A 26,489-nucleotide genomic window follows, 5' to 3' on the forward strand; every position below is an offset into this window, starting at 1 on the left:
CAGTTGGTGTGTCGGAGAGGCAGTTGGTGAGTAGGAGAGGCAGTTCGTGTGTCGGAGAGGCAGTTGGTGTGTCGGAGAGGCAGTTGGTGTGTCGGAGAGGCAGTTGGTGAGTCGGAGTGGCAGTTGGTCTGTCGGAGAGGCAGTTGGTGTGTCGGAGAGGCAGTTTGTGTGTCGGAGAGGCAGTTGGTGTGTCGGAGAGGCAGTTGGTGTGTCGGAGAGGCAGTTGGTGTGTCGGAGGTGCATTTGGTGTGTCGGAGAGGCAGTTGGTGAGTCGGAGAGTTTGTTGGTGTGTCGGAGAGGCAGTTGGTATTTCGGAGAGGCAGTTGGTGAGTCGGAGAGACAGTTGGTGTGTCGAAGGGGCAGTTGGTGTGTCGGAGAGGCAGTTGGTGAGACGAAGAGAGGCAGTTGGTGTGTCGGAGAGGCAGTTGGTGAGTCGGAGAGGCAGTTGGTGAGTCGGAGAGGCAGTTGGTGTGTCGGAGAGGCAGTTGCTGTGTCGGAGAGGCAATTGGTGAGTCGGAGAGGCAGTTGGAGATTCGGAGAGGCAGTTGGTGTGTCGGAGAGGCAGTTGCTGTGTCGGAGAGGCAGTTGGTGAGTCGGAGAGGCAGTTGGTGAGTCGGAGAGGCAGTTGGTGAGTCGGAGAGGCAGTTGGTGTGTCGGAGAGGCAGTTGGTGTGTCGGAGAGGCAGTTGGTGTGTCGGAGAGGCAGTTGGTGAGTCGGAGAGGCAGTTGGTGTGTCGGAGAGGCAGTTGGTGTGTCGGAGAGGCAGTTGCTGAGTCGGAGAGACAGTTGGCGTGTCGGAGAGGCAGTTGGTGAGTCGGAGAGGCAGTTGGTGAGTCGGAGAGGCAGTTGGTGAGTCGGAGAGGCAGTTGTTGAGTCGGAGAGGCAGTTGGTGAGTCGGAGAGGCAGTTGGCGTGTCGGAGAGGCAGTTGGTGAGTCGGAGAGGCAGTTGGTGTGTCGGAGAGGCAGTTGATGTGACGGAGCGGCAGTTGGTGAGTCGGAGAGGCAGTTGGTGAGTCGGAGAGGCAGTTGGTGAGTCGGAGAGGCGGTTGGTGAGTCAGAGAGGCGGTTGGTGTGTCGGAGAGGCGATAGGTGTGTAGGAGAGGCAGTTGGTGAGTCGGAGAGGCAGTTGGTGTGTCGGAGAGGCAGTTGGCGTGTCGGAGAGGCAGTTGGCGTGTCGGAGAGGCAGTTGGTGAGTCGGAGAGGCAGTTGGTGTGTCGGAGAGGCAGTTAGTGTGTCGGAGAGGCAGTTGGTGTGTCGGAGAGGCAGTTGGTGAGTCAGAGAGTCAGTTGGTGTGTCGGAGAGGCAGTTGGTGTTTCGGAGAGGCAGTTGGTGAGTCGGAGAGACTGTTGGTGTGTCGAAGGGGCAGTTGGTGTGTCGGAGAGGCAGTTGGTGAGACGAAGATAGGCAGTTGGAGTGTCGGAGAGGCAGTTGGTGAGTCGGAGAGGCAGTTGGTGTGTCGGAGAGGCAGTTGATGTGACGGAGCGGCAGTTGGTAAGTCGGAGAGGCAGTTGGTGAGTCGGAGAGGCAGTTGGTGAGTCGGAGAGGCGGTTGGTGAGTCAGAGAGGCGGTTGGTGTGTCGGAGAGGCAGTTGGTGTGTAGGAGAGGCAGTTGGTGAGTCGGAGAGGCAGTTAGTGTGTCAGAGAGGCAGTTGGTGTGTCGGAGAGGCAGTTGCTGTGTCGGAGAGGCAGTTGGTGAGTCGGAGAGGGAGTTGGTGAGTCGGAGAGGCAGTTGGTGTGTCGGTGAGGCAGTCGGTGAGTCGGAGAGGCAGTCGGTGTGTCAGAGAGGCAGTAGGTGTGTCGGAGAGGTAGTAGGTGTGTCGGAGAGGCAGCCGATGAGTCGGAGAGGCAGTCGGTGTGTCGGAGAGACAGTCGGTGAGTCGGAGAGGCAGTTGGTGCGTCGGAGAGGCAGTTGGTGTGTCGGAGAGGCAGTTGGTGTGTCGGTGAGGCAGTCGGTGAGTCGGAGAGGCAGTCGGTGTGTCAGAGAGGCAGTAGGTGTGTTGGAGAGACAGTCGGTGTGTCGGAGAGGCAGCCGATGAGTCGGAGAGGCAGTCGGTGTGTCGGAGAGACAGTCGGTGAGTCGGAGAGGCAGTTGGTGCGTCGGAGAGGCAGTTGGTGCGTCGGAGAGGCAGTTGGTGTGTCGGAGAGGCAGTTGGTGAGTCGGAGAGGCAGTTGGTGAGGCGGAGAGGCAGTTGGTGTGTCGGAGAGGCAGTTGGTGTGTCGGAGAGGCAGTTGATGTGTCGGAGAGGCAGTTGGTGAGTCGGAGAGGCAGTTGCTGTGTCGGAGAGGCAGTTGGTGTGTCGGAGAGGCAGTTGGTGAGTCGGAGAGGTAGTTGGTGAGTTGGTGAGGCAGTTGGTGAGGCGGAGAGGCAGTTGGTGTGTCAGAGAGGCAGTTGGTGTGTAGGAGAGGCAGTTGGTGAGTCGGAGAGGCAGTTGGTGTGTCAGAGAGGCAGTTGGTGTGTCGGAGAGGCAGTTGGTGAGTCGGAGAGGCAGTTGGTGTGTCGGAGAGGCAGTTGATGTGACGGAGCGGCAGTTGGTGAGTCGGAGAGGCAGTTGGTGAGTCGGAGAGGCAGTTGGTGAGTCAGAGAGGCGGTTGGTGAGTCAGAGAGGCGGTTGGTGTGTCGGAGAGGCAGTTGGTGTGTAGGAGAGGCAGTTGGTGGGTCGGAGAGGCAGTTGGTGTGTTGGAGATGCAGTTGGTGTGTCGGAGAGGCAGTTGGTGTGTCGGAGAGGCAGTTGGCGTGTCGGAGAGGCAGTTGGTGAGTCGGAGAGGCAGTTGGCATGTCGGAGGGGCAGTTGTTGTGTCGGAGAGGCAGTTAGTGTGTCGGAGAGGCAGTTGGTGAGTCGGATAGGCAGTTGGCATGTCAGAGAGGCAGTTGGTGTGTCAGAGAAGCAGTTGGTGTGTCGGAGAGGCAGTTGGTGAGTCGGAGAGGCAGTTGGTGAGTAGGAGAGGCAGTTGGTGTGTCGGAGAGGCAGTTGGTGAGTAGGAGAGGCAGTTCGTGTGTCGGAGAGGCAGTTGGTGTGTCGGAGAGGCAGTTGGTGTGTCGGAGAGGCAGTTGGTGAGTCGGAGTGGCAGTTGGTCTGTCGGAGAGGCAGTTGGTGTGTCGGAGAGGCAGTTTGTGTGTCGGAGAGGCAGTTGGTGTGTCGGAGAGGCAGTTGGTGTGTCGGAGAGGCAGTTGGTGTGTCGGAGGTGCATTTGGTGTGTCGGAGAGGCAGTTGGTGAGTCGGAGAGTTTGTTGGTGTGTCGGAGAGGCAGTTGGTATTTCGGAGAGGCAGTTGGTGAGTCGGAGAGACAGTTGGTGTGTCGAAGGGGCAGTTGGTGTGTCGGAGAGGCAGTTGGTGAGACGAAGAGAGGCAGTTGGTGTGTCGGAGAGGCAATTGGTGAGTCGGAGAGGCAGTTGGTGAGTCGGAGAGGCAGTTGGTGTGTCGGAGAGGCAGTTGCTGTGTCGGAGAGGCAATTGGTGAGTCGGAGAGGCAGTTGGAGATTCGGAGAGGCAGTTGGTGTGTCGGAGAGGCAGTTGCTGTGTCGGAGAGGCAGTTGGTGAGTCGGAGAGGCAGTTGGTGAGTCGGAGAGGCAGTTGGTGAGTCGGAGAGGCAGTTGGTGTGTCGGAGATGCAGTTGGTGTGTCGGAGAGGCAGTTGGTGTGTCGGAGAGGCAGTTGGTGAGTCGGAGAGGCAGTTGGTGTGTCGGAGAGGCAGTTGGTGTGTCGGAGAGGCAGTTGCTGAGTCGGAGAGACAGTTGGCGTGTCGGAGAGGCAGTTGGTGAGTCGGAGAGGCAGTTGGTGAGTCGGAGAGGCAGTTGGTGAGTCGGAGAGGCAGTTGGTGAGTCGGAGAGGCAGTTGGTGAGTCGGAGAGGCAGTTGGCGTGTCGGAGAGGCAGTTGGTGAGTCGGAGAGGCAGTTGGTGTGTCGGAGAGGCAGTTGATGTGACGGAGCGGCAGTTGGTGAGTTGGAGAGGCAGTTGGTGAGTCGGAGAGGCAGTTGGTGAGTCGGAGAGGCGGTTGGTGAGTCAGAGAGGCGGTTGGTGTGTCGGAGAGGCGATAGGTGTGTAGGAGAGGCAGTTGGTGAGTCGGAGAGGCAGTTGGTGTGTCGGAGAGGCAGTTGGCGTGTCGGAGAGGCAGTTGGCGTGTCGGAGAGGCAGTTGGTGAGACGGAGAGGCAGTTGGCATGTCGGAGAGGCAGTTGGTGTGTCGGAGAGGCAGTTAGTGTGTCGGAGAGGCAGTTGGTGTGTCGGAGAGGCAGTTGGTGAGTCAGAGAGTCAGTTGGTGTGTCGGAGAGGCAGTTGGTGTTTCGGAGAGGCAGTTGGTGAGTCGGAGAGACTGTTGGTGTGTCGAAGGGGCAGTTGGTGTGTCGGAGAGGCAGTTGGTGAGACGAAGATAGGCAGTTGGAGTGTCGGAGAGGCAGTTGGTGAGTCGGAGAGGCAGTTGGTGTGTCGGAGAGGCAGTTGATGTGACGGAGCGGCAGTTGGTAAGTCGGAGAGGCAGTTGGTGAGTCGGAGAGGCAGTTGGTGAGTCGGAGAGGCGGTTGGTGAGTCAGAGAGGCGGTTGGTGTGTCGGAGAGGCAGTTGGTGTGTAGGAGAGGCAGTTGGTGAGTCGGAGAGGCAGTTGGTGTGTTGGCGAGGCAGTTGGTGTGTCGGAGAGGCAGTTGGTGTGTCGGAGAGGCAGTTGGCGTGTCGGAGAGGCAGTTGGTGAGTCGGAGAGGCAGTTGGCATGTCGGAGAGACAGTTGGTGTGTCGGAGAGGCAGTTAGTGTGTCGGAGAGGCAATTGGTGAGTCGGAGAGGCAGTTGGCATGTCAGAGAGGCAGTTGGTGTGTCAGAGAAGCAGTTGGTGTGTCGGAGAGGCAGTTGGTGATTCGGAGAGGCAGTTGTTGAGTAGGAGAGGCAGTTGGTGCGTCGGAGAGGCAGTTGGTGAGTCGGAGAGGCAGTTGGTGAGTCGGAGATGCGGTTCGTGAGTCGGAAAGGCAGTAGGTGTGTCGGTGAGGCAGTTGGTGAGTCGGAGAGGCAGTTGGTGTGTCGGAGAGGCAGTAGGTGTGTCGGAGAGGCAGTCGGTGTGTCGGAGAGGCAGTCGATGAGTCGGAGAGGCAGTTGGTGTGTCGGAGAGGCAGTCGGTGTGTCGGAGAGGCAGTCGGTGAGTCGGAGAGGCAGTTGGTGTGTCGGAGAGGCATTTGGTGAGTCGGAGAGGCGGTTGGTGAGTCGGAGAGGCAGTTGGTGAGTCGGAGAGGCAGTTGGTGTGTCAGAGAGGCAGTTGGTGTGTCGGAGAGGCATTTGGTGTGTCGGAGAGGCAGTTGGTGAGTCGGAGAGGCAGTTGGTGTGTCGGAGAGGCAGTTAATGAGTCGGAGAGGCAGTTGGTGCGTCGGAGAGGCAGTTGGTGCGTCGGAGAGGCAGTTGGTGCGTCGGAGAGGCAGTTGGTGCGTCGGAGAGGCAGTTGGTGCGTCGGAGAGGCAGTTGGTGAGTCGGAGAGGCAGTTGGTGAGTCGGAGATGCGGTTCGTGAGTCAGAAAGGCAGTAGGTGTGTCGGTGAGGCAGTTGGTGAGTCGGAGAGGCAGTTGGTGTGTCGGAGAGGCAGTAGGTGTGTCGGAGAGGCAGTTAATGAGTCGGAAAGGCAGTTGGTGTGTCGGAGAGGCAGTTGGTGAGTCTGAGAGGCAGTTGGTGAGTCGGAGAGGCAGTTGGTGTGTCGGAGAGGCAGTCGATGAGTCGGAGAGGCAGTTGGTGTGTCGGAGAGGCAGTCGGTGTGTCGGAGAGGCAGTCGGTGAGTCAGAGAGGCAGTTGGTGTGTCGGAGAGGCATTTGGTGAGTCAGAGAGGCGGTTGGTGAGTCGGAGAGGCAGTTGGTGAGTCGGAGAGGCAGTTGGTGTGTCAGAGAGGCAGTTGGTGTGTCGGAGAGGCAGTTGGTGAGTCGGAGAGGCAGTTGGTGTGTCGGAGAGGCAGTTGATGTGACGGAGAGGCGGTTGGTGAGTCAGAGAGGCGGTTGGTGTGTCGGAGAGGCAGTTGGTGTGTAGGAGAGGCAGTTGGTGAGTCGGAGAGGCAGTTGGTGTGTCGGAGAGGCAGTTGGTGTGTCGGAGAGGCAGTTGGTGTGTCGGAGAGGCAGTTGGCGTGTCGGAGAGGCAGTTGGTGTGTCGGAGAGGCAGTTGGCATGTCGGAGAGGCAGTTGGTGTGTCGGAGAGGCAGTTAGTGTGTCGGAGAGTCAGTTGGTGAGTTGGAGAGGCAGTTGGCATGTCAGAGAGGCAGTTGGTGTGTCAGAGAAGTAGTTGGTGTGTCGGAGAGGCAGTTGGTGAGTCGGAGAGGCAGTTGGTGAGTAGGAGAGGCAGTTGTTGTGTCGGAGAGGCAGTTGGTGTGTAGGAGAGGCAGTTGATGAGTCGGAGAGGCAGTTGGTGCGTCGGAGAGGCAGTTGGTGCGTCGGAGAGGCAGTTGGTGAGTCGGAGATGCGGTTCGTGAGTCGGAAAGGCAGTAGGTGTGTCGGTGAGGCAGTTGGTGAGTCGGAGAGGCAGTTGGTGTGTCAGAGAAGCAGTCGGTGAGTCGGAGAGGCAGTTGGTGTGTCGGAGAGGCAGTCGGTGTGTCGGAGAAGCAGTCGGTGAGTCGGAGAGGCAGTTGGTGTGTCGGAGAGGCAGTCGGTGTGTCGGAGAAGCAGTCGGTGAGTCGGAGAGGCAGTTGGTGTGTCGGAGAGGCATTTGGTGAGTCGGAGAGGCGGTTGGTGAGTCGGAGAGGCAGTTGGTGAGTCGGAGAGGCAGTTGGTGTGTCAGAGAGGCTGTTGGTGTGTCGGAGAGGCAGTTGGTGATTCGGAGAGGCAGTTGGTGTGTCGGAGAGGCAGTTGATGTGACGGAGCGCCTGTTGGTGAGTCGGAGAGGCAGTTGTTGAGTCGGAGAGGCAGTTGGTGAGTCGGAGAGGCGGTTGGTGAGTCAGAGAGGCGGTTGGTGTGTCGGAGAGGCAGTTGGTGTGTAGGAGAGGCAGTTGGTGAGTCGGAGAGGCAGTTGGTGTGTCGGAGAGGCAGTTGGTGTGTCGGAGAGGCAGTTGGTGTGTCGGAGAGGCAGTTGGTGTGTCGGAGAGGCAGTTGGTGAGTCGGAGAGGCAGTTGGCATGTCGGAGAGGCAGTTGGTGTGTCGGAGAGGCAGTTAAAGTGTCGGAGAGGCAGTTGGTGAGTTGGAGAGGCAGTTGGCATGTCAGCGAGGCAGTTGGTGTGTCAGAGAAGCAGTTGGTGTGTCGGAGAGGCAGTTGGTGAGTAGGAGAGTCAGTTGGTGTGTCGGAGAGGCAGTTGGTGAGTCGGAGAGTCAGTTGGTGTGTCGGAGAGGCAGTTGGTGAGTCGGAGAGGCAGTTGGTGAGTAGGAGAGTCAGTTGGTGTGTCGGAGAGGCAGTTGGTGAGTCGGAGAGGCAGTTCGTGTGTCGGTGAGGCAGTTGGTGAGTGGGAGAGGCGGTTGGTTTGTCGGAGAGGCAGTTGGTGAGTCGGAGTCTCAGTTGGTGTGTCGCAGAGGCAGTTGGTGTGTCGGAGAGGCAGTTGGTGAGTCGGAGAGGGAGTTGGTGAGTCGGAGAGGCAGTTGGTGTGTCGGAGAGGCAGTTGGTGTGTCGGAAAGGCAGTTGGTGAGTCGGAGAGGCAGTTGGTGTGTCGGAGAGGCAGTTGGTGAGTCGGAGAGGGAGTTGGTGAGTCGGAGAGGCAGTTGGTGTGTCGGTGAGGCAGTCGGTGAGTCGGAGATGCAGTCGGTGTGTCGGAGAGGCTGTAGGTGTGTCGGAGAGGCAGTAGGTGTGTCGGAGAGGCAGCCGATGAGTCGGAGAGGCAGTCGGTGTGTCGGAGAGGCAGTTGGTGTGTTGGAGAGGCAGTCGGTGAGTCGGAGAGGCAGTTGGTGTGTCGGAAAGGCAGTTGGTGTGTCGGAGAGGCAGTTGATGTGTCGGAGAGGCAGTTGGTGTGTCGGAGAGGCAGTTGGTGAGTCGGAGAGGCAGTTGGTGTGTCAGAGAGGCAGTTGGTGTGTCGGAGAGGCAGTTGGTGAGTCGGAGAGGCAGTTGGTGTGTCGGAGAGGCAGTTGATGTGATGGAGCGGCAATTGGTGAGTCGGAGAGGCAGTTGGTGAGTCGGAGAGGCAGTTGGTGAGTCGGAGAGGCGGTTGGTGAGTCAGAGAGGCGGTTGGTGTGTCGGAGAGGCAGTTGGTGTGTAGGAGAGGCAGTTGGTGAGTCGGAGAGGCAGTTGGTGTGTCGGAGAGGCAGTTGGTGTGTCGGAGAGGCAGTTGGTGTTTCGGAGAGGCAGTTGGCGTGTCGGAGAGGCAGTTGGTGAGTCGGTGAGGCAGTTGGCATGTCGGAGAGGCAGTTGGTGTGTCGGAGAGGCAGTTGGTGAATCGGAGAGGCAGTTGGCATGTCAGAGAGGCAGTTGGTGTGTCAGAGAAGCAGTTGGTGTGTCAGAGAGTCAGTTGGTGAGTCGGAGAGGCAGTTGGTGAGTAGGAGAGGCAGTTGGTGTGTCGGAGAGGCAGTTGGTGAGTCGGAGAGGGAGTTGGTGAGTCGGAGAGGCAGTTGGTGTGTCGGAGAGGCAGTTGGTGTGTCGGAAAGGCAGTTGGTGAGTCGGAGAGGCAGTTGGTGTGTCGGAGAGGCAGTTGGTGAGTCGGAGAGGGAGTTGGTGAGTCGGAGAGGCAGTTGGTGTGTCGGTGAGGCAGTCGGTGAGTCGGAGATGCAGTCGGTGTGTCGGAGAGGCTGTAGGTGTGTCGGAGAGGCAGTAGGTGTGTCGGAGAGGCAGCCGATGAGTCGGAGAGGCAGTCGGTGTGTCGGAGAGGCAGTTGGTGTGTTGGAGAGGCAGTCGGTGAGTCGGAGAGGCAGTTGGTGTGTCGGAAAGGCAGTTGGTGTGTCGGAGAGGCAGTTGATGTGTCGGAGAGGCAGTTGGTGTGTCGGAGAGGCAGTTGGTGAGTCGGAGAGGCAGTTGGTGTGTCAGAGAGGCAGTTGGTGTGTCGGAGAGGCAGTTGGTGAGTCGGAGAGGCAGTTGGTGTGTCGGAGAGGCAGTTGATGTGACGGAGCGGCAATTGGTGAGTCGGAGAGGCAGTTGGTGAGTCGGAGAGGCAGTTGGTGAGTCGGAGAGGCGGTTGGTGAGTCAGAGAGGCGGTTGGTGTGTCGGAGAGGCAGTTGGTGTGTAGGAGAGGCAGTTGGTGAGTCGGAGAGGCAGTTGGTGTGTCGGAGAGGCAGTTGGTGTGTCGGAGAGGCAGTTGGTGTTTCGGAGAGGCAGTTGGCGTGTCGGAGAGGCAGTTGGTGAGTCGGTGAGGCAGTTGGCATGTCGGAGAGGCAGTTGGTGTGTCGGAGAGGCAGTTGGTGAATCGGAGAGGCAGTTGGCATGTCAGAGAGGCAGTTGGTGTGTCAGAGAAGCAGTTGGTGTGTCAGAGAGTCAGTTGGTGAGTCGGAGAGGCAGTTGGTGAGTAGGAGAGGCAGTTGGTGTGTCGGAGAGGCAGTTGGTGTGTAGGAGAGGCAGTTGGTGAGTCGGAGAGGCAGTTCGTGTGTCGGAGAGGCAGTTGGTGTGTCGGAGAGGCAGTTGGTGTGTCGGAGAGGCAGTTGGTGAGTCGGAGTGGCAGTTGGTGTGTCGGAGAGGCAGTTGGTGTGTCGGAGAGGCAGTTCGTGTGTCGGAGAGGCAGTTGGTGTGTCGGAGAGTCAGTTGGTGTGTCGGAGAGGCAGTTGGTGTGTCGGAGGGGCAGTTGGTGAGTCGGAGAGTTTGTTGGTGTGTCGGAGAGGCAGTTGGTGTTTCGGAGAGGCAGTTGGTGAGTCGGAGAGACAGTTGGTGTGTCGAAGGGGCAGTTGGTGTGTCGGAGAGGCAGTTGGTGAGACGAAGAGAGGCAGTTGGAGTGTCGGAGAGGCAGTTGGTGAGTCGGAGAGGCAGTTGGTGTGGCGGAGAGGCAGTTGATGTGACGGAGCGGCAGTTGGTAAGTCGGAGAGGCAGTTGGTGAGTCGGAGAGGCAGTTGGTGAGTCGGAGAGGCGGTTGGTGAGTCAGAGAGGCGGTTGGTGTGTCGGAGAGGCAGTTGGTGTGTAGGAGAGGCAGTTGGTGAGTCGGAGAGGCAGTTGGTGTGTCGGCGAGGCAGTTGGTGTGTCGGAGAGGCAGTTGGTGTGTCGGAGAGGCAGTTGGCGTGTCGGAGAGGCAGTTGGTGAGTCGGAGAGGCAGTTGGCATGTCGGAGAGACAGTTGGTGTGTCGGAGAGGCAGTTAGTGTGTCGGAGAGGCAATTGGTGAGTCGGAGAGGCAGTTGGCATGTCAGAGAGGCAGTTGGTGTGTCAGAGAAGCAGTTGGTGTGTCGGAGAGGCAGTTGGTGATTCGGAGAGGCAGTTGGTGAGTAGGAGAGGCAGTTGGTGTGTCGGAGAGGCAGTTGGTGTGTAGGAGAGGCAGTTGGTGAGTCGGAGAGGCAGTTCGTGTGTCGGAGAGGCAGTTGGTGTGTCAGAGAGGCAGTTGGTGTGTCGGAGAGGCAGTTGGTGAGTCGGAGTGGCAGTTGGTGTGTCGGAGAGGCAGTTGGTGTGTCGGAGAGGCAGTTGGTGTGTCGGAGAGGCAGTTGATGTGACGGAGCGGCAGTTGGTGAGTCGGAGAGGCAGTTGGTGAGTCGCAGAGGCAGTTGATGAGTCGGAGAGGCAGTTGGTGAGTCGGAGAGGCAGTTGGTGAGTCGGAGAGGCATTTGGTGAGTCGGAGAGGCGGTTGGTGAGTCGGAGAGGCGGTTGCTGAGTCGGAGAGGTGGTTGGTGTGTCGGAGAGGCAGTTGATGAGTCGGAGAGGCAGTTGGTGTGTCGGAGAGGCAGTTGGTGAGTCGGAGAGGCAGTTGGTGTGTCGGAAACGCATTTGGTGCGTCGGAGAGGCAGTTGGTGAGTCGGAGAGGCAGTTGGTGTGTCGGAGAGGCAGTTGGTGCGTCGGAGAGGCAGTTGATGAGTCGGAGAGGCAGTTGGTGTTTCGGAGAAGCAGTTGGTGAGCCTGAGAGGCAGTTGGTGAGTCGGAGAGGCAGTTGGTGTGTCTGTGAGGCAGTTAATGAGTCGGAGAGGCAGTTGGTGTGTCAGAGAGGCAGTTGATGAGTCGGAGAGGCAGTTCGTGTGTCGGAGAGTCAGTTGATGAGTCGGAGAGGCAGTTGGTGTGTCGGAGAGGCAGTTGGTGAGTCTGAGAGGCTGTTGGTGAGTCGGAGAGGCAGTTGCTGAGTCGGAGAGGCAGTTGGTGTGTCGGAGAGGCAGTTGATGAGTCGGAGAGGCAGTTGGTGTGTCGGAGAGGCAGTTGGTGTGTCGGAGAGGCAGTTGGTGTGTCGGAGAGGCAGTTAATGAGTCGGAGAGGCAGTTGGAGTGTCGGAGAGGCAGTTGATGAGTCGGAGAGGCAGTTGGTGCGTCGGAGAGGCAGTTAGTGTGTCGGAGAGGCAATTGGTGAGTCGGAGAGGCAGTTGGCATGTCAGAGAGGCAGTTGGTGTGTCAGAGAAGCAGTTGGTGTGTCGGAGAGGCAGTTGGTGATTCGGAGAGGCAGTTGGTGAGTAGGAGAGGCAGTTGGTGGGTCGGAGAGGCAGTTGGTGTGTAGGAGAGGCAGTTGGTGAGTCGGAGAGGCAGTTCGTGTGTCGGAGAGGCAGTTGGTGTGTCGGAGAGGCAGTTGGTGTGTCGGAGAGGCAGTTGGTGAGTCGGAGTGGTAGTTGGTGTGTCGGAGAGGCAGTTGGTGTGTCGGAGAGGCAGTTGGTGAGTCGGAGAGGCAGTTGGTGTGTCAGAGAGGCAGTTGGTGTGTCGGAGAGGCAGTTGGTGAGTCAGAGAGGCAGTTGGTGTGTCGGAGAGGCAGTTGATGTGATGGAGCGGCAGTTGGTGAGTCGGAGAGGCAGTTGGTGATTCGCAGAGGCAGTTGATGAGTCGGAGAGGCAGTTGGTGAGTCGGAGAGGCAGTTGGTGAGTCGGAGAGGCATTTGGTGAGTCGGAGAGGCGGTTGGTGAGTCGGAGAGGCAGTTGCTGAGACGGAGAGGCGGTTGGTGTGTCGGAGAGGCAGTTGATGAGTCGGAGAGGCAGTTGGTGTGTCGGAGAGGCAGTTGGTGAGTCGGAGAGGCAGTTGGTGTGTCGGAAACGCATTTGGTGCGTCGGAGAGGCAGTTGGTGAGTCGGAGAGGCAGTTGGTGTGTTGGAGAGGCAGTTGATGAGTCGGAGAGGCAGTTGGTGTTTCGGAGAAGCAGTTGGTGTGTCTGTGAGGCAGTTAATGAGTCGGAGAGGCATTTGGTGTGTCAGAGAGGCAGTTGATGAGTCGGAGAGGCAGTTTGTGTGTCGGAGAGTCAGTTGATGAGTCGGAGAGGCAGTTGGTGTGTCGGAGAGGCAGTTGGTGTGTCGGAGAGGCAGTTGGTGAGTCTGAGAGGCGGTTGGTGAGTCGGAGAGGCAGTTGCTGAGTCGGAGAGGCAGTTGGTGTGTCGGAGAGGCAGTTAATGAGTCGGAGAGGCAGTTGGAGTGTCGGAGAGGCAGTTGATGAGTCGGAGAGGCAGTTGGTGCGTCGGAGAGGCAGTTGGTGCGTCGGAGAGGCAGTTGGTGCGTCGGAGAGGCAGTTGGTGAGTCGGAGAGGCAGTTGGTGAGTCGGAGAGGCAGTTGGTGAGTCGGAGAGGCAGTTGGTGAGTCGGAGATGCGGTTCGTGAGTCGGAAAGGCAGTAGGTGTGTCCGTGAGACAGTTGGATGAGTCGGAGAGGCAGTTGGTGTGTCGGAGAGGCAGTAGGTGTGTCGGAGAGGCAGTCGGTGTGTCGGAGAGGCAGTCGATGAGTCGGAGAGGCAGTTGGTGTGTCGGAGAGGCAGTCGGTGTGTCGGAGAGGCAGTCGGTGAGTCGGAGAGGCAGTTGGTGTGTCGGAGAGGCATTTGGTGAGTCGGAGAGGCGGTTGGTGAGTCGGAGAGGCAGTTGGTGAGTCGGAGAGGCAGTTGGTGTGTCAGAGAGGCAGTTGGTGTGTCGGATAGGCAGTTGGTGAGTCGGAGAGGCAGTTGGTGTGTCGGAGAGGCAGTTGATGTGACGGAGCGGCAGTTGGTGAGTCGGAGAGGCAGTTGTTGAGTCGGAGAGGCAGTTGGTGAGTCGGAGAGGCGGTTGGTGAGTCAGAGAGGCGGTTGGTGTGTCGGAGAGGCAGTTGGTGAGTCGGAGAGGCAGTTGGTGTGTCGGAGAGGCAGTTGGTGTGTCGGAGAGGCAGTTGGTGTGTAGGAGAGGCAGTTGGTGAGTCGGAGAGGCAGTTGGTGTGTCGGAGAGGCAGTTGGTGTGTCGGAGAGGCAGTTGGTGTGTCGGAGAGGCAGTTGGCGTGTCGGAGAGGCAGTTGGTGAGTCGGAAAGGCAGTTGGTGAGTCGGAGAGGCAGTTGGTGTGTCGGAGAGGCAGTTGGTGAGTCGGAGAGGCAGTTAGTGTGTCAGAGAGGCAGTTGGTGTGTCGGAAAGGCAGTTGGTGAGTCGGAGAGGCAGTTGCTGTGTCGGAGAGGCAGTTGGTGAGTCGGAGAGGGAGTTGGTGAGTCGGAGAGGCAGTTGGTGTGTCGGTGAGGCAGTCGGTGAGTCGGAGAGGCAGTCGGTGTGTCAGAGAGGCAGAAGGTGTGTCGGAGAGGCAGTAGGTGTGTCGGAGAGGCAGCCGATGAGTCGGAGAGGCAGTCGGTGTGTCGGAGAGACAGTCGGTGAGTCGGAGAGGCAGTTGGTGCGTCGGAGAGGCAGTTGGTGTGTCGGAGAGGCAGTTGGTGTGTCGGTGAGGCAGTCGGTGAGTCGGAGAGGCAGTCGGTGTGTCAGAGAGGCAGTTGGTGTGTTGGAGAGACAGTCGGTGAGTCGGAGAGGCAGTTGGTGCGTCGGAGAGGCAGTTGGTGTGTCGGAGAGGCAGTTGATGTGTCGGAGAGGCAGTTGGTGAGTCTGAGAGGTAGTTGGTGAGTTGGTGAGGCAGTTGGTGAGGCGGAGAGGCAGTTGGTGTGACGGAGAGGCAGTTGGTGTGTCGGAGAGGCAGTTGGTGAGTCGGAGAGGTAGTTGGTGAGTTGGTGAGGCAGTTGGTGAGGCGGAGAGGCAGTTGGTGTGTCAGAGAGGCAGTTGGTGTGTAGGAGAGGCAGTTGGTGAGTCGGAGAGGCAGTTGGTGTGTCAGAGAGGCAGTTGGTGTGTCAGAGAGGCAGTTGGTGAGTCGGAGAGGCAGTTGGTGTGTCGGAGAGGCAGTTGATGTGACGGAGCGGCAGTTGGTGAGTCGGAGAGGCAGTTGATGAGTCGGAGAGGCAGTTGGTGAGTCAGAGAGGCGGTTGGTGAGTCAGAGAGGCGGTTGGTGTGTCGGAGAGGCAGTTGGTGTGTAGGAGAGGCAGTTGGTGGGTCGGAGAGGCAGTTGGTGTGTCGGAGATGCAGTTGGTGTGTCGGAGAGGCAGTTGGTGTGTCGGAGAGGCAGTTGGCGTGTCGGAGAGGCAGTTGGTGAGTCGGAGAGGCAGTTGGCATGTCGGAGGGGCAGTTGGTGTGTCGGAGAGGCAGTTAGTGTGTCGGAGAGGCAGTTGGTGAGTCGGAGAGGCAGTTGGCATGTCAGAGAGGCAGTTGGTGTGTCAGAGAAGCAGTTGGTGTGTCGGAGAGGCAGTTGGTGAGTCGGAGAGGCAGTTGGTGAGTCGGAGAGGCAGTTGGTGTGTCGGAGAGGCAGTTGATGTGACGGAGCGGCAGTTGGTGAGTCGGAGAGGCAGTTGTTGAGTCGGAGAGGCAGTTGGTGAGTCGGAGAGGCGGTTGGTGAGTCAGAGAGGCGGTTGGTGTGTCGGAGAGGCAGTTGGTGAGTCGGAGAGGCAGTTGGTGTGTCGGAGAGGCAGTTGGTGTGTCGGAGAGGCAGTTGGTGTGTAGGAGAGGCAGTTGGTGAGTCGGAGAGGCAGTTGGTGTGTCGGAGAGGCAGTTGGTGTGTCGGAGAGGCAGTTGGTGTGTCGGAGAGGCAGTTGGCGTGTCGGAGAGGCAGTTGGTGAGTCGGAAAGGCAGTTGGTGAGTCGGAGAGGCAGTTGGTGTGTCGGAGAGGCAGTTGGTGAGTCGGAGAGGCAGTTAGTGTGTCAGAGAGGCAGTTGGTGTGTCGGAAAGGCAGTTGGTGAGTCGGAGAGGCAGTTGCTGTGTCGGAGAGGCAGTTGGTGAGTCGGAGAGGGAGTTGGTGAGTCGGAGAGGCAGTTGGTGTGTCGGTGAGGCAGTCGGTGAGTCGGAGAGGCAGTCGGTGTGTCAGAGAGGCAGAAGGTGTGTCGGAGAGGCAGTAGGTGTGTCGGAGAGGCAGCCGATGAGTCGGAGAGGCAGTCGGTGTGTCAGAGAGACAGTCGGTGAGTCGGAGAGGCAGTTGGTGCGTCGGAGAGGCAGTTGGTGTGTCGGAGAGGCAGTTGGTGTGTCGGTGAGGCAGTCGGTGAGTCGGAGAGGCAGTCGGTGTGTCAGAGAGGCAGTTGGTGTGTTGGAGAGACAGTCGGTGAGTCGGAGAGGCAGTTGGTGCGTCGGAGAGGCAGTTGGTGTGTCGGAGAGGCAGTTGATGTGTCGGAGAGGCAGTTGGTGAGTCTGAGAGGTAGTTGGTGAGTTGGTGAGGCAGTTGGTGAGGCGGAGAGGCAGTTGGTGTGTCGGAGAGGCAGTTGGTGTGTCGGAGAGGCAGTTGGTGAGTCGGAGAGGTAGTTGGTGAGTTGGTGAGGCAGTTGGTGAGGCGGAGAGGCAGTTGGTGTGTCAGAGAGGCAGTTGGTGTGTAGGAGAGGCAGTTGGTGAGTCGGAGAGGCAGTTGGTGTGTCAGAGAGGCAGTTGGTGTGTCAGAGAGGCAGTTGGTGAGTCGGAGAGGCAGTTGGTGTGTCGGAGAGGCAGTTGATGTGACGGAGCGGCAGTTGGTGAGTCGGAGAGGCAGTTGGTGAGTCGGAGAGGCAGTTGGTGAGTCAGAGAGGCGGTTGGTGAGTCAGAGAGGCGGTTGGTGTGTCGTAGAGGCAGTTGGTGTGTAGGAGAGGCAGTTGGTGGGTCGGAGAGGCAGTTGGTGTGTCGGAGATGCAGTTGGTGTGTCGGAGAGGCAGTTGGTGTGTCGGAGAGGCAGTTGGCGTGTCGGAGAGGCAGTTGGTGAGTCGGAGAGGCAGTTGGCATGTCGGAGGGGCAGTTGGTGTGTCGGAGAGGCAGTTAGTGTGTCGGAGAGGCAGTTGGTGAGTCGGAGAGGCAGTTGGCATGTCAGAGAGGCAGTTGGTGTGTCAGAGAAGCAGTTGGTGTGTCGGAGAGGCAGTTGGTGAGTCGGAGAGGCAGTTGGTGAGTAGGAGAGGCAGTTGGTGTGTCGGAGAGGCAGTTGGTGAGTAGGAGAGGCAGTTCGTGTGTCGGAGAGGCAGTTGGTGTGTCGGAGAGGCAGTTGGTGTGTCGGAGAGGCAGTTGGTGAGTCGGAGTGGCAGTTGGTCTGTCGGAGAGGCAGTTGGTGTGTCGGAGAGGCAGTTTGTGTGTCGGAGAGGCAGTTGGTGTGTCGGAGAGGCAGTTGGTGTGTCGGAGAGGCAGTTGGTGTGTCGGAGGTGCATTTGGTGTGTCGGAGAGGCAGTTGGTGAGTCGGAGAGTTTGTTGGTGTGTCGGAGAGGCAGTTGGTATTTCGGAGAGGCAGTTGGTGAGTCGGAGAGACAGTTGGTGTGTCGAAGGGGCAGTTGGTGTGTCGGAGAGGCAGTTGGTGAGACGAAGAGAGGCAGTTGGTGTGTCGGAGAGGCAGTTGGTGAGTCGGAGAGGCAATTGGTGAGTCGGAGAGGCAGTTGGTGTGTCGGAGAGGCAGTTGCTGTGTCGGAGAGGCAATTGGTGAGTCGGAGAGGCAGTTGGAGATTCGGAGAGGCAGTTGGTGTGTCGGAGAGGCAGTTGCTGTGTCGGAGAGGCAGTTGGTGAGTCGGAGAGGCAGTTGGTGAGTCGGAGAGGCAGTTGGTGAGTCGGAGAGGCAGTTGGTGTGTCGGAGAGGCAGTTGGTGTGTCGGAGAGGCAGTTGGTGTGTCGGAGAGGCAGTTGGTGAGTCGGAGAGGCAGTTGGTGTGTCGGAGAGGCAGTTGGTGTGTCGGAGAGGCAGTTGCTGAGTCGGAGAGACAGTTGGCGTGTCGGAGAGGCAGTTGGTGAGTCGGAGAGGCAGTTGGTGAGTCGGAGAGGCAGTTGGTGAGTCGGAGAGGCAGTTGTTGAGTCGGAGAGGCAGTTGGTGAGTCGGAGAGGCAGTTGGCGTGTCGGAGAGGCAGTTGGTGAGTCGGAGAGGCAGTTGGTGTGTCGGAGAGGCAGTTGATGTGACGGAGCGGCAGTTGGTGAGTCGGAGAGGCAGTTGGTGAGTCGGAGAGGCAGTTGGTGAGTCGGAGAGGCGGTTGGTGAGTCAGAGAGGCGGTTGGTGTGTCGGAGAGGCGATAGGTGTGTAGGAGAGGCAGTTGGTGAGTCGGAGAGGCAGTTGGTGTGTCGGAGAGGCAGTTGGCGTGTCGGAGAGGCAGTTGGCGTGTCGGAGAGGCAGTTGGTGAGTCGGAGAGGCAGTTGGTGTGTCGGAGAGGCAGTTAGTGTGTCGGAGAGGCAGTTGGTGTGTCGGAGAGGCAGTTGGTGAGTCAGAGAGTCAGTTGGTGTGTCGGAGAGGCAGTTGGTGTTTCGGAGAGGCAGTTGGTGAGTCGGAGAGACTGTTGGTGTGTCGAAGGGGCAGTTGGTGTGTCGGAGAGGCAGTTGGTGAGACGAAGATAGGCAGTTGGAGTGTCGGAGAGGCAGTTGGTGAGTCGGAGAGGCAGTTGGTGTGTCGGAGAGGCAGTTGATGTGACGGAGCGGCAGTTGGTAAGTCGGAGAGGCAGTTGGTGAGTCGGAGAGGCGGTTGGTGAGTCAGAGAGGCGGTTGGTGTGTCGGAGAGGCAGTTGGTGTGTAGGAGAGGCAGTTGGTGAGTCGGAGAGGCAGTTAGTGTGTCAGAGAGGCAGTTGGTGTGTCGGAGAGGCAGTTGCTGTGTCGGAGAGGCAGTTGGTGAGTCGGAGAGGGAGTTGGTGAGTCGGAGAGGCAGTTGGTGTGTCGGTGAGGCAGTCGGTGAGTCGGAGAGGCAGTCGGTGTGTCAGAGAGGCAGTAGGTGTGTCGGAGAGGCAGTAGGTGTGTCGGAGAGACAGTCGGTGAGTCGGAGAGGCAGTTGGTGCGTCGGAGAGGCAGTTGGTGTGTCGGAGAGGCAGTTGGTGTGTCGGTGAGGCAGTCGGTGAGTCGGAGAGGCAGTCGGTGTGTCAGAGAGGCAGTAGGTGTGTTGGAGAGACAGTCGGTGTGTCGGAGAGGCAGCCGATGAGTCGGAGAGGCAGTCGGTGTGTCGGAGAGACAGTCGGTGAGTCGGAGAGGCAGTTGGTGCGTCGGAGAGGCAGTTGGTGCGTCGGAGAGGCAGTTGGTGTGTCGGAGAGGCAGTTGGTGAGTCGGAGAGGCAGTTGGTGAGGCGGAGAGGCAGTTGGTGTGTCGGAGAGGCAGTTGGTGTGTCGGAGAGGCAGTTGATGTGTCGGAGAGGCAGTTGGTGAGTCGGAGAGGCAGTTGGTGTGTCGGAGAGGCAGTTGGTGTGTCGGAGAGGCAGTTGGTGAGTCGGAGAGGTAGTTGGTGAGTTGGTGAGGCAGTTGGTGAGGCGGAGAGGCAGTTGGTGTGTCAGAGAGGCAGTTGGTGTGTAGGAGAGGCAGTTGGTGAGTCGGAGAGGCAGTTGGTGTGTCAGAGAGGCAGTTGGTGTGTCGGAGAGGCAGTTGGTGAGTCGGAGAGGCAGTTGGTGTGTCGGAGAGGCAGTTGATGTGACGGAGCGGCAGTTGGTGAGTCGGAGAGGCAGTTGGTGAGTCGGAGAGGCAGTTGGTGAGTCAGAGAGGCGGTTGGTGAGTCAGAGAGGCGGTTGGTGTGTCGGAGAGGCAGTTGGTGTGTAGGAGAGGCAGTTGGTGGGTCGGAGAGGCAGTTGGCGTGTCGGAGAGGCAGTTGGTGAGTCGGAGAGGCAGTTGGCATGTCGGAGGGGCAGTTGGTGTGTCGGAGAGGCAGTTAGTGTGTCGGAGAGGCAGTTGGTGAGTCGGAGAGGCAGTTGGCATGTCAGAGAGGCAGTTGGTGTGTCAGAGAAGCAGTTGGTGTGTCGGAGAGGCAGTTGGTGAGTCGGAGAGGCAGTTGGTGAGTAGGAGAGGCAGTTGGTGTGTCGGAGAGGCAGTTGGTGAGTAGGAGAGGCAGTTCGTGTGTCGGAGAGGCAGTTGGTGTGTCGGAGAGGCAGTTGGTGTGTCGGAGAGGCAGTTGGTGAGTCGGAGTGGCAGTTGGTCTGTCGGAGAGGCAGTTGGTGTGTCGGAGAGGCAGTTTGTGTGTCGGAGAGGCAGTTGGTGTGTCGGAGAGGCAGTTGGTGTGTCGGAGAGGCAGTTGGTGTGTCGGAGGTGCATTTGGTGTGTCGGAGAGGCAGTTGGTGAGTCGGAGAGTTTGTTGGTGTGTCGGAGAGGCAGTTGGTATTTCGGAGAGGCAGTTGGTGAGTCGGAGAGACAGTTGGTGTGTCGAAGGGGCAGTTGGTGTGTCGGAGAGGCAGTTGGTGAGACGAAGAGAGGCAGTTGGTGTGTCGGAGAGGCAATTGGTGAGTCGGAGAGGCAGTTGGTGAGTCGGAGAGGCAGTTGGTGTGTCGGAGAGGCAGTTGCTGTGTCGGAGAGGCAATTGGTGAGTCGGAGAGGCAGTTGGAGATTCGGAGAGGCAGTTGGTGTGTCGGAGAGGCAGTTGCTGTGTCGGAGAGGCAGTTGGTGAGTCGGAGAGGCAGTTGGTGAGTCGGAGAGGCAGTTGGTGTGTCGGAGAGGCAGTTGGTGTGTCGGAGAGGCAGTTGGTGTGTCGGAGAGGCAGTTGGTGAGTCGGAGAGGCAGTTGGTGTGTCGGAGAGGCAGTTGGTGTGTCGGAGAGGCAGTTGCTGAGTCGGAGAGACAGTTGGCGTGTCGGAGAGGCAGTTGGTGAGTCGGAGAGGCAGTTGGTGAGTCGGAGAGGCAGTTGGTGAGTCGGAGAGGCAGTTGGTGAGTCGGAGAGGCAGTTGGTGAGTCGGAGAGGCAGTTGGCGTGTCGGAGAGGCAGTTGGTGAGTCGGAGAGGCAGTTGGTGTGTCGGAGAGGCAGTTGATGTGACGGAGCGGCAGTTGGTGAGTTGGAGAGGCAGTTGGTGAGTCGGAGAGGCAGTTGGTGAGTCGGAGAGGCGGTTGGTGAGTCAGAGAGGCGGTTGGTGTGTCGGAGAGGCGATAGGTGTGTAGGAGAGGCAGTTGGTGAGTCGGAGAGGCAGTTGGTGTGTCGGAGAGGCAGTTGGCGTGTCGGAGAGGCAGTTGGCGTGTCGGAGAGGCAGTTGGTGAGACGGAGAGGCAGTTGGCATGTCGGAGAGGCAGTTGGTGTGTCGGAGAGGCAGTTAGTGTGTCGGAGAGGCAGTTGGTGTGTCGGAGAGGCAGTTGGTGAGTCAGAGAGTCAGTTGGTGTGTCGGAGAGGCAGTTGGTGTTTCGGAGAGGCAGTTGGTGAGTCGGAGAGACTGTTGGTGTGTCGAAGGGGCAGTTGGTGTGTCGGAGAGGCAGTTGGTGAGACGAAGATAGGCAGTTGGAGTGTCGGAGAGGCAGTTGGTGAGTCGGAGAGGCAGTTGGTGTGTCGGAGAGGCAGTTGATGTGACGGAGCGGCAGTTGGTAAGTCGGAGAGGCAGTTGGTGAGTCGGAGAGGCAGTTGGTGAGTCGGAGAGGCGGTTGGTGAGTCAGAGAGGCGGTTGGTGTGTCGGAGAGGCAGTTGGTGTGTAGGAGAGGCAGTTGGTGAGTCGGAGAGGCAGTTGGTGTGTTGGCGAGGCAGTTGGTGTGTCGGAGAGGCAGTTGGTGTGTCGGAGAGGCAGTTGGCGTGTCGGAGAGGCAGTTGGTGAGTCGGAGAGGCAGTTGGCATGTCGGAGAGACAGTTGGTGTGTCGGAGAGGCAGTTAGTGTGTCGGAGAGGCAATTGGTGAGTCGGAGAGGCAGTTGGCATGTCAGAGAGGCAGTTGGTGTGTCAGAGAAGCAGTTGGTGTGTCGGAGAGGCAGTTGGTGATTCGGAGAGGCAGTTGGTGAGCAGGAGAGGCAGTTGGTGTGTCGGAGAGGCAGTTGGTGAGTCGGAGTGGCAGTTGGTGTGTCGGAGAGGCAGTTGGTGTGTCGGAGAGGCAGTTGGTGAGTCGGAGAGGCAGTTGGTGTGTCAGAGAGGCAGTTGGTGTGTCGGAGAGGCAGTTGGTGAGTCGGAGAGGCAGTTGGTGTGTCGGAGAGGCAGTTGATGTGACGGAGCGGCAGTTGGTGAGTCGGAGAGGCAGTTGGTGAGTCGGAGAGGCAGTTGATGAGTCGGAGAGGCAGTTGGTGAGTCGGAGAGGCAGTTGGTGTGTCGGAGAGGCATTTGGTGTCTGAGAGGCGGTTGGTGAGTCGGAGAGGCAGTTGCTGAGTCGGAGAGGCGGTTGGTGTGTCGGAGAGGCAGTTGATGAGTCGGAGAGGCAGTTGGTGTGTCGGAGAGGCAGTTGGTGAGTCGGAGAGGCAGTTGGTGTGTCGGAAACGCATTTGGTGTGTTGGAGAGGCAGTTGGTGTGTCGGAGAAGCAGTTGGTGAGCCTGAGAGGCAGTTGGTGAGTCGGAGAGGCAGTTGGTGTGTCAGAGAGGCAGTTGATGAGCCGGAGAGGCAGTTGGTGTGTCGGAGAGTCAGTTGATGAGTCGGAGAGGCAGTTGGTGTGTCGGAGAGGCAGTTGGTGAGTCTGAGAGGCTGTTGGTGAGTCGGAGAGGCAGTTGCTGAGTCGGAGAGGCAGTTGGTGTGTCGGAGAGGCAGTTGATGAGTCGGAGAGGCAGTTGTTGTGTCGGAGGGGCAGTTGGTGAGTCTGAGAGGCAGTTGGTGAGTCGGAGAGGCAGTTGGTGTGTCGGAGAGGCAGTTAATGAGTCGGAGAGGCAGTTGGAGTGTCGGAGAGGCAGTTGATGAGTCGGAGAGGCAGTTGGTGCGTCGGAGAGGCAGTTGGTGCGTCGGAGAGGCAGTTGTTGCGTCGGAGAGGCAGTTGGTGAGTCGGAGAGGCAGTTGGTGAGTCGGAGATGCGGTTCGTGAGTCGGAAAGGCAGTAGGTGTGTCGGTGAGGCAGTTGGTGAGTCGGAGAGGCAGTTGGTGTGTCGGAGAGGCAGTCGGTGTGTCGGAGAGGCAGTCGATGAGTCGGAGAGGCAGTTGGTGTGTCGGAGAGGCAGTTGGTGTGTCGGAGAGGCAGTTAGTGTGTCGGAGAGGCAGTTGGTGAGTAGGAGAGACAGTTGGCATGTCAGAGAGGCAGTTGGTGTGTCAGAGAAGCAGTTGGTGTGTCGGAGAGGCAGTTGGTGAGTCGGAGAGGCAGTTGGTGAGTAGGAGAGGCAGTTGGTGTGTCGGAGAGGCAGTTGGTGTGTAGGAGAGGCATTTGGTGAGTCGGAGAGGCAGTCCGTGTGTCGGTGAGGCAGTTGGTGAGTCGGAGAGGCGGTTGGTGTGTCGGAGAGGCAGTTGGTGAGTCGGAGTCTCAGTTGGTGTGTCGCAGAGGCAGTTGGTGTGTCGGAGAGGCAGTTGGTGAGTCGGAGAGGCAGTTAGTGTGTCAGAGAGGCAGTTGGTGTGTCGGAAAGGCAGTTGGTGAGTCGGAGAGGCAGTTGGTGTGTCGGAGAGGCAGTTGGTGAGTCGGAGAGGGAGTTGGTGAGTCGGAGAGGCAGTTGGTGTGTCGGTGAGGCAGTCGGTGAGTCGGAGAGGCAGTTGGTGTGTCAGAGAGGCAGTAGGTGTGTCGGAGAGGCAGTAGGTGTGTCGGAGAGGCAGTAGGTGTGTCGGAGAGGCAGTCGATGAGTCGGAGAGGCAGTTGGTGTGTTGGAGAGGCAGTCGGTGAGTCGGAGAGGCAGTTGGTGTGTCGGAGAGGCAGTTGGTGTGTCGGAGAGGCAGTTGATGTGTCGGAGAGGCAGTTGATGTGACGGAGCGGCAGTTGGTGGGTCGGAGAGGCAGTTGGTGAGTCGGAGAGGCAGTTGGTGAGTCGGAGAGGCGGTTGGTGAGTCAGAGAGGCGGTTGGTGTGTCGGAGAGGCAGTTGGTGAGTCGGAGAGGCAGTTGGTGTGTCGGAGATGCTGTTGGTGTGTCGGAGAGGCAGTTGGTGTGTCGGAGAGGCAGTTGCCGTGTCGGAGAGGCAGATCGTGAGTCGGAGAGGCAGTTGGCATGTCGGAGAGGCAGTTGGTGTGTCGGAGAGGCAGTTAGTGTGTCGGAGAGGCAGTTGGTGAGACGAAGATAGGCAGTTGGAGTGTCGGAGAGGCAGTTGGTGATTCGGAGAGGCAGTTGGTGTGTCGGAGAGGCAGTTGATGTGACGGAGCGGCAGTTGGTAAGTCGGAGAGGCAGTTGGTGAGTCGGAGAGGCAGTTGGTGAGTCGGAGAGGCGGTTGGTGAGTCAGAGAGGCGGTTGGTGTGTCGGAGAGGCAGTTGGTGTGTAGGAGAGGCAGTTGGTGAGTCGGAGAGGCAGTTGGTGTGTTGGCGAGGCAGTTGGCGTGTCGGAGAGGCAGTTGGTGTGTCGGAGAGGCAGTTGGCGTGTCGGAGAGGCAGTTGGTGAGTCGGAGAGGCAGTTGGCATGTCGGAGAGACAGTTGGTGTGTCGGAGAGGCAGTTAGTGTGTCGGAGATGCAATTGGTGAGTCGGAGAGGCAGTTGGCATGTCAGAGAGGCAGTTGGTGTGTCAGAGAAGCAGTTGGTGTGTCGGAGAGGCAGTTGGTGATTCGGAGAGGCAGTTGGTGAGTAGGAGAGGCAGTTGGTGTGTCGGAGAGGCAGTTGGTGTGTAGGAGAGGCAGTTGGTGAGTCGGAGAGGCAGTTCGTGTGTCGGAGAGGCAGTTGGTGTGTCGGAGAGGCAGTTGGTGTGTCGGAGAGGCAGTTGGTGAGTCGGAGTGGCAGTTGGTGTGTCGGAGAGGCAGTTGGTGAGTCGGAGAGGCAGTTGGTGTGTCGGAGAGGCAGTTGGTGAGTCGGAGAGGCAGTTGGTGTGTCAGAGAGGCAGTTGGTGTGTCGGAGAGGCAGTTGGTGAGTCGGAGAGGCAGTTGGTGTGTCGGAGAGGCAGTTGATGTGACGGAGCGGCAGTTGGTGAGTCGGAGAGGCAGTTGGTGAGTCGGAGAGGCAGTTGATGAGTCGGAGAGGCAGTTGGTGAGTCGGAGAGGCAGTTGGTGAGTCGGAGAGGCATTTGGTGAGTCGGAGAGGCGGTTGGTGAGTCGGAGAGGCAGTTGCTGAGTCGGAGAGGCGGTTGGTGTGTCGGAGAGGCGGTTGATGAGTCGGAGAGGCAGTTGGTGTGTCGGAGAGGCAGTTGGTGAGTCGGAGAGGCAGTTGGTGTGTCGGAAACGCATTTGGTGTGTCGGAGAGGCAGTTGGTGAGTCGGAGAGGCAGTTGGTGTGTCGGAGAGGCAGTTGGTGCGTCGGAGAGGCAGTTGATGAGTCGGAGAGGCAGTTGATGTGTCGGAGAAGCAGTTGGTGAGCCTGAGAGGCAGTTGGTGTGTCGGAGAGGCAGTTGGTGTGTCGGTGAGGCAGTTAATGAGTCGGAGAGGCAGTTGGTGTGTCAGAGAGGCAGTTGATGAGCCGGAGAGGCAGTTGGTGTGTCGCAGAGGCAGTTGGTGTGTCGGAGAGGCAGTTGGTGAGTCTGAGAGGCTGTTGGTGAGTCGGAGAGGCAGTTGCTGATTCGGAGAGGCAGTTGGTGTGTCGGAGAGGCAGTTGATGAGTCGGAGAGGCAGTTGTTGTGTCGGAGGGGCAGTTGGTGAGTCTGAGAGGCAGTTGGTGAGTCGGAGAGGCAGTTGGTGTGTCGGAGAGGCAGTTAATGAGTCGGAGAGGCAGTTGGAGTGTCGGAGAGGCAGTTGATGAGTCGGAGAGGCAGTTGGTGAGTCGGAGAGGCAGTTGGTGTGTCGGAGAGGCAGTTGGTGTGTCAGAGAAGCAGTTGGTGTGTCGGAGAGGCAGTTGGTGATTCGGAGAGGCAGTTGGTGAGTAGGAGAGGCAGTTGGTGTGTCGGAGAGGCAGTTGGTGTGTAGGAGAGGCAGTTGGTGAGTCGGAGAGGCAGTTCGTGTGTCGGAGAGGCAGTTGGTGTGTCGGAGAGGCAGTTGGTGTGTCGGAGAGGCAGTTGGTGAGTCGGAGTGGCAGTTGGTGTGTCGGAGAGGCAGTTGGTGTGTCGGAGAGGCAGTTGGTGAGTCGGAGAGGCAGTTGGTGTGTCAGAGAGGCAGTTGGTGTGTCGGAGAGGCAGTTGGTGAGTCGGAGAGGCAGTTGGTGTGTCGGAGAGGCAGTTGATGTGACGGAGCGGCAGTTGGTGAGTCGGAGAGGCAGTTGATGAGTCGGAGAGGCAGTTGGTGAGTCGGAGAGGCAGTTGGTGAGTCGGAGAGGCATTTGGTGAGTCGGAGAGGCGGTTGGTGTGTCGGAGAGGCAGTTGATGAGTCGGAGAGGCAGTTGGTGTGTCGGAGAGGCAGTTGGTGAGTCGGAGAGGCAGTTGGTGTGTCGGAAACGCATTTGGTGTGTCGGAGAGGCAGTTGGTGAGTCGGAGAGGCAGTTGGTGTGTCGGAGAGGCAGTTGGTGCGTCGGAGAGGCAGTTGATGAGTCGGAGAGGCAGTTGATGTGTCGGAGAAGCAGTTGGTGAGCCTGAGAGGCAGTTGGTGTGTCGGAGAGGCAGTTGGTGTGTCGGTGAGGCAGTTAATGAGTCGGAGAGGCAGTTGGTGTGTCAGAGAGGCAGTTGATGAGCCGGAGAGGCAGTTGGTGTGTCGGAGAGGCAGTTGGTGTGTCGGAGAGGCAGTTGGTGAGTCTGAGAGGCTGTTGGTGAGTCGGAGAGGCAGTTGCTGATTCGGAGAGGCAGTTGGTGTGTCGGAGAGGCAGTTGATGAGTCGGAGAGGCAGTTGTTGTGTCGGAGGGGCAGTTGGTGAGTCTGAGAGGCAGTTGGTGAGTCGGAGAGGCAGTTGGTGTGTCGGAGAGGCAGTTAATGAGTCGGAGAGGCAGTTGGAGTGTCGGAGAGGCAGTTGATGAGTCGGAGAGGCAGTTGGTGCGTCGGAGAGGCAGTTGGTGCGTCGGAGAGGCAGTTGGTGCGTCGGAGAGGCAGTTGGTGAGTCGGAGAGGCAGTTGGTGAGTCGGAGATGCGGTTCGTGAGTCGGAAAGGCAGTAGGTGTGTCGGTGAGGCAGTTGGTGAGTCGGAGAGGCAGTTGGTGTGTCGGAGAGGCAGTAGGTGTGTCGGAGAGGCAGTCGGTGTGTCGGAGAGGCAGTCGATGAGTCGGAGAGGCAGTTGGTGTGTCGGAGAGGCAGTCGGTGTGTCGGAGAGGCAGTCGGTGAGTCGGAGAGGCAGTTGGTGTGTCGGAGAGGCATTTGGTGAGTCGGAGAGGCGGTTGGTGAGTCGGAGAGGCAGTTGGTGAGTCGGAGAGGCAGTTGGTGTGTCAGAGAGGCAGTTGGTGTGTCGGAGAGGCATTTGGTGTGTCGGAGAGGCAGTTGGTGAGTCGGAGAGGCAGTTGTTGAGTCGGAGAGGCAGTTGGTGAGTCGGAGAGGCGGTTGGTGAGTCAGAGAGGCGGTTGGTGTGTCGGAGAGGCAGTTGGTGAGTCGGAGAGGCAGTTGGTGTGTCGGAGAGGCAGTTGGTGTGTCGGAGAGGCAGTTGGTGTGTAGGAGAGGCAGTTGGTGAGTCGGAGAGGCAGTTGGTGTGTCGGAGAGGCAGTTGGTGTGTCGGAGAGGCAGTTGGTGTGTCGGAGAGGCAGTTGGCGTGTCGGAGAGGCAGTTGGTGAGTCGGAGAGGCAGTTGGCAT

Source organism: Pristiophorus japonicus, chromosome 8 (assembly GCF_044704955.1).
Source record: "Pristiophorus japonicus isolate sPriJap1 chromosome 8, sPriJap1.hap1, whole genome shotgun sequence".
Taxonomy (NCBI): domain Eukaryota; kingdom Metazoa; phylum Chordata; class Chondrichthyes; family Pristiophoridae; genus Pristiophorus; species Pristiophorus japonicus.